Genomic DNA, 6,274 nt, shown 5'->3' on the forward strand with positions numbered 1-6,274 from the left:
TTTATTCTTACTACAGCAAATGAACCACAATGCTGAAATATCCTCACAGATATTTCTACAATATCGCAATAACTTACATTAGTTATATTTGACGTTTTACAGAAACGTTGGCCGGAACAAAATTCAAAGTAGAGAAAGTTAATCCGATCTCAACGCGAAATTGCTACAGTCAATAACAGCAGTAAGTAAACAACTGAATTCCGATGTTTTCCTCCAGCTTTTATAAGCTTATGCATCATGCAACAGAATATTCTCGTATTTTCTCAATTTTTTTCAGATGTGAAAAAAGGACAATGAAATATTTATGAAAGTGTTCATTTCTCCGGAGTAGCTTCCTCCTCTGAAAAATCTCTTTCTTCACTGCACGTGAATATAAAACAAATTTAATTACAAAGGCAATAAAAATAGCAAAACCAAAAATAAATAAATATTCCTGGAGGTATCGAATGCCCATGTTTGGGAAGAAATTATTTTTCTGATTAAACCAATATTGATACAGTAAAATTAATCAGCTGAAACTACATTAAATAATGCCTGAGTTTGATTGACACAAACTCCACAAGCACAGTCCAGCACATGGTTCCCAACTCAGAGACACACTATCTCTCTCTCTCTCTTCAGGTCAAAAGTTGCAGTTGTCCAACAAAATAAATGAATGAATGAATGAATGAATAAAAACATAAATACATAACAAAATACAACAATCCGTAACAATAATTTCGGATCATTACAATTAGCTGGCGTTTATAAATCATACAGAAAATCAAAACAAAATATTAGGAGACTGACAGAAAACTCTTTCTTGCTACAGTGTGCCTACAAACATTTTACAGTCTTTCGAGAGTTATTTAGAATAAAATGGCTCGTGTGTTGAAAGAAGCAATGTGTATACGTGCGCTGTAGTGGGAAAGATCTGGCAAATGTGGATAGGAATTCTACCAAACTCACATAAAATGAGAGAAAAATGTTACTGCAAATGAAATTTGAGTGATATTTCGAGGCCGATGTCCCTTCAATCAGTCAGACAGAATGAGTAAGTTTTCTGAGTACGGGATCAAAATGTGGATTTTATGGGATTTCTGTAAATACGAATAAAACTTCGTATTTACAGAAACCAGAACTTGACATTGGAAAAGAACGAGGGTCAAAGCCCGAGCAATATCAAGTTAAAAAAAGGCCGGTCGCCTCACACTCGTAGAGACGTATGATGTTGTTAGACCTTCGGTTTTCTGAAATTTGAAGGGGCCATTTTAAAAGGACGTTTTCCTGAGGATGCAGTGCCCAAGGGAGTGAAGTTTCTGCTTTTTGGATATATTGTGGGCCGTATCCTGCAAGTAGTGCCATAGCAGGCCAACCCGTGGCGACGGCGGAATAAATTCCTAACCACAAGCCGATCTGCAAAAATCAGTTTAATATCTTGACGTCATGTCGACGTCGTATCGGATATTAAGCTGATAAGAACAGAGTAAAAACTATTTATTGAGCATATTTGGTGCCAATTTACATGATATTGGTAGGATTTGCAAGAGCTACGAATAACGCACGTAGTGTGGTTTTCGAAGATATCATATATGTACATGTAGAAGCAAATTTAAATACAAAAGGTATACTGTACAGCTGGATGATATTTACAGAAGCTATATACAAGACACGAAGTTGAGAGTGTTCATTGATAAGTCAATAATAAAAGTTCGAGTAGGCACTATGGAGAAGCTGGAAAATGGGAAGGTTGGATGGAGCACAATAGATGAAATCAGAAGATTAAGGAGATAGGCATCCGAGCATTAGTTTTCGGCTGAGCGTTCATTCCATGGGATTTGACGTAGTCCCGTCAGGGCCCGTTCAGACGAGGGCGTAAAGCGCATAGAGGCATAGTCATAAGGTCATAAAATACGGGAGACCTGTTCACACTTGCGAGAACGAGGTGTAAGACGTGGCCAATGAGAGAAGCTAAATTTGCGCATGCCTGCAATGTCTACAACTTTCCCGCGCTTTTCTCTCGCTCGATTGATTTCCTGCGTTCGCTCTGCTTGTTTTTTTCGTTGTGTCATGGCTTTTTCAGCTTCCCCAAAGTTTTACTGGCTCAACAGAATAATCTTTTATCTGCCCTTCTCATTAGCCAAGAGGCAACGGAAGAAGGTAAAAAACGAAAAAGAACGAAATGGTCGAGAGATATTTTTTTGAAGAGTCCAATACTTGGTTGGCACAACAAGCTTCTTCTGAAACTCAGAAATGGAAACGAAGATTTGTTCTTCAATTTCACTCGTATGTCGGTAAGTATATAAAGTTAAAACCATTATTCTTATTTTTTATTTTAATTTATTATTTGCTTAATTAATAGCCGTATTTAATAATTTTTTTCTGTTTCATAGGTTACACAGTATGATTATTTATTGTCTCTTGTGAGTGAGAAATTGACCGAAAAAAAAAAAAAAAAAACACTTGCATGAGGAAAACTCTGACACCATCTGAGAAGCTTTCTGTATACTTAAGGTAAATAATTTTGTTATATATGTAACTTAGTCAAATGCAAGTATTTTTTTAAAATATATCTTTAAAAGGCAAGCCATAAGGTAACTTCCCCTCGATAAGTCTGTCTCCTGCCTGCTCAAGAATTATTCACTTATGCATTTTTATAAATTTTTTAGGCTTTAATTTGGAATTATATATTTATTCATGGATTTCGATACTTGCACTTGATTTATATATGCTCTCAGAATTTAAATGATACTCTAGATTAGTTCGCAGCAATAATTAATCATTTATTTCTTTGCATTACTTCATTTTTTAAAATTTAGTTAAATTTAAATTTTCTTTTTACGAATAGAGAATGTTTGTTAAATTCAAATTTCATTCCTTGCAGCAATGGCACATGAGAATTATTTAAATTAAATTTAACTTTATTAATTATTCTTTTGAATATATGTGTACATATCTTATTTATCTATTTACACATTATGACCTCAAGCTATTTATGTTTTATCTTGGTTTTCCTACTTTTATTCATTATTATAAGAAGCAAAGTGTAGAATAACTAAATTCTGGTGGAAACAGACTATGAAAGATAGTTTTAAAATGACTAGATGTTTCATTTATAGTCAAAGCCTTATTTAAATTTTTAAATAATTTGAAAAATAATTGAAATATTTATGAATAATTGAATAAATTTTGAGAAATAATTTGATCAGCATTGACTTTTATTAAGCAGAAATTTCAGCTATAGTGCCTGGGGTCTTTAAAATACTTCATTTTCTGTGTAACTGCTTTAATACTTTTATTTGAATTTTACATTTAATTATTTAGCATGTGAACTGCTAAAGGTAAAAAACATTAATTGTTTTGTAGGTTTTATTGGAATGAGCTAAATTTATTTGCTTTGTGATGTGATCATAGATTTCTTAATGTGTGATATAAATAAGCCAGTTTCTCTTTAAAATGCTTGTAACAATCATCTGCTCCTTTGCAAAAATGAACCAAATAGTAATTGAGTGTTTCAGTTTATTAAATGAAATATTGTTCGGCATCTATTGTTCTCATAATTTATGAGCTCATCCATGTCTTAAATTTTCATGCAGCTGCTCTTCACAATCCTTCTGACTTAATAATTTGTGATATTACTTCTGCTGTACTTTAGACTAATTACCAAATTTGGCATTTATCATTTTTATTTCGAATTGTATTATGCTAATATTATTTAAGATTTCTTGCTACTGGAGACTGCTATCAGACATTATCATTTGGTTTCCGGATAGGCAAATCGACCATTTCGACATTTATTCCGGAGGTTTGCCAAGCAATTATAGATGTTTTAGGGGAAAAATATCTAAAATTTCCTCAATCAGCAAAAGAATGGGAAGACATTGCAGCTGGCTTTGAGTACAAATGTCAGTTCCCAAATTGTGTAGGTGCTGTTGATGGTAAGTTTATTATCCAGAAATACCAGACTTACTTAAAATGAAGGAAAAGTAATTTTGTGTTAAAGAAACTTTCATTTATACAATGCAAAAAATAGTGAAAGTGCTAGAGAGTTATTTTATCTGCTAATATCCTAATTATAAAAATATTATTTAACACCTTGACTGCTAGGAGCATCAGTGATAATTCAACGGTGGCCTTACTTTTCGCAGCCAACATTGAATGTGATTCACAGGTTTTTTATTGTTTGGAGTCATATATGTCACTGGTGCTTCACAAACACACAGATTTTCATGACTAAAATTACTGCAATGGCCTCACAAAGTTGCTTTATATTCTTGGTTTCTGGAAACTTTTCTATGAATTATTACAGTTTTAATACATATTTTGTTGCAATATCTTTTAAGTAATTATTATTTACGTCAAAGTAAGACAACAATGTTGTAATTAAAGGGATTGTAGTGTTTATTTAATGAATATGAGAAATTTTGAACATTTTAAGATGTTTATACATTCACTAGGTTATTCATTTTTGGTTATATATGGTGTTTCACTATTTGTTTAATTTTACTAATTTCTACTATCAAGACAATGAATTCATGTGCTGCTTTATGGTGAATTACATTGTAAACTAATTATTATTATTTATTTAATAATTTATTAAATATTTAGACTAAGTATAAAACTGATTTTAAGTTAAAGGGGACAAGAAAACATAATTAAAAAATGGTACAACAGAGTATTTTACCTGACTTTCCTGTGGCAGTCAATGTGTTAATTCAACTTGTCCTGCCCCTTCCCCTTATCTTTTTTTTTTCCTCTTTCTTTCAGGAAAACGTGTTGAAATAAAAGCTCATGCATTGGCAGGTTCGACATATACGAACTACAAAAAATTCAACAGCATAGTGTTGATGGCATCTTGTGACACAAATTACTGTTTTGTATTTGTAGATGTAGGTATAATAATTCTCATCTACATTATAGTAATAATGTTGTACCCAAAATATTTTATTTAAAAAATTACATATACGACTTTAATAAAAATTTTTTACGTTTCTTTTTAGGTAATTTTGGACGCATCAGCGATGCAGGGTTTTTTTCTAATTCTTTCCTGGAACGAGCATTGGATCAAAATATGCTGAATCTGCCACATGATAAAAAGTTGCCTAAAAATGCAAGAGTTTTGCCTCATGTATTTTTAGGCGATGAAGCATTTGGTTTGAAAAAGCATTTTTTGAGACCATATCCTCGGACCAGGAGTAATTTATCATGCTCAGAGAAAATTTATAACTACCGACTCTCGAGCAAGAAGATGCATCGAAAATGCATTTGGCATACTGTCATCTCGCTGGCAGGTTTTAAGAAAACCACTTTTAACTCCAGAAAACAGTGAGACAGTTGTAAATGCCTGTTGTTGCCTCCACAACTTTTTTTAATTAAAGATGGAATTCAGAATGGTAACAAACTATATTGTCTCAAAATGTACGGTGACTACCCTTTGTTGAACGTAGAGGTCCAGGATGGACTCTGGAGATGTAGTGAAAGTTTGAAATCTGTTTTACAACAATCTTCAAACAACTCCACAAGTCTCGCCAAAAATATCAGAGATAATTATGCCGAGTATTTCGCACATGAAGGTTCTGTTCCCTGGCAAGGAAAGTATATCTAATTTTTTATAGAGAGTTATAGGGCTCATGGCGATTCTCTCTCTAAACAAAAAAACGAGTGGAAGTAGTTAACGCAAGGTCACTAGGAAACACTGCTATTTTATATTCAAATAAAATAATTACATTAAGAAAGTACAAGGCATACCGTTTTTTTAATGACAACTCAGAAACATACTTTGACAATAGCCTTATTGTTATAGGAATACACTAAATATCTGCAATGGCATTTTTGAATCAAACTTATAGAATGCAATATTGAAATAAGTATAGAACAGCATATTTCTTTGCAAAGCAGTATGGAATATTTCTGCATTGTACTGTAGTACTCTCTAAACTATAAACATGCACATGCATATATATATATATAACCTTCTTCAATTTTTTATATATAATTTCTTTTAGGAGAAACACCATATTCTAAATATGCCTAATTAAAAAAAAAAAAAGAAATTCTTGAGGATAAATGACAGATAGCCTGTACAGTCAAAAGTCGTTAATTCGGACACCCATAATCCGGAATGATCTATAATCTGGAACTCAAAGCTAAAAACTTTCTGCGCATGCGCCTCGTTCACACATGCGCATAGGCGTTTACGCGTGCGCGTAAGACCTTTTACGTCTGCGCATATGCGTGTGCGCAAGTGCAGAATACGTTTTTGCGTGAGCGTTTTATGTATAACAGAATGAATAAG

The 6,274-nt window shown here is 32.8% G+C and overlaps 1 long non-coding RNA gene and 1 other non-coding gene across 3 annotated transcripts; one reads left to right on the forward strand and one right to left on the reverse strand.

Moving 5' to 3' along the window:
* The first annotated feature begins 767 nt into the window (after positions 1-767).
* LOC146994509 (uncharacterized) lies at positions 768-5,730 on the forward strand. 2 transcript variants are annotated; one of them, XR_015043881.1, is made up of 4 exons: positions 768-2,273; positions 2,373-2,493; positions 4,747-4,868; positions 4,980-5,730. It is a non-coding gene; the product is annotated as an uncharacterized LOC146994509 (long non-coding RNA). The 2 variants fall into 2 exon arrangements; XR_015043880.1 differs by lacking the exon at positions 4,980-5,730 and having other exon boundaries at positions 4,747-4,960.
* LOC118179811 (U2 spliceosomal RNA) lies at positions 1,312-1,504 on the reverse strand. Its single transcript, XR_004756520.2, has one exon. It is a non-coding gene; the product is annotated as a U2 spliceosomal RNA (small nuclear RNA).
* Positions 5,731-6,274: the final 544 nt, after the last annotated feature.

This window comes from Stegodyphus dumicola, chromosome 11 (genome assembly GCF_044657685.1).
Source record: "Stegodyphus dumicola isolate Sdum_Otavi_A_Nest chromosome 11, ASM4465768v1".
NCBI lineage: Eukaryota > Metazoa > Arthropoda > Arachnida > Araneae > Eresidae > Stegodyphus > Stegodyphus dumicola.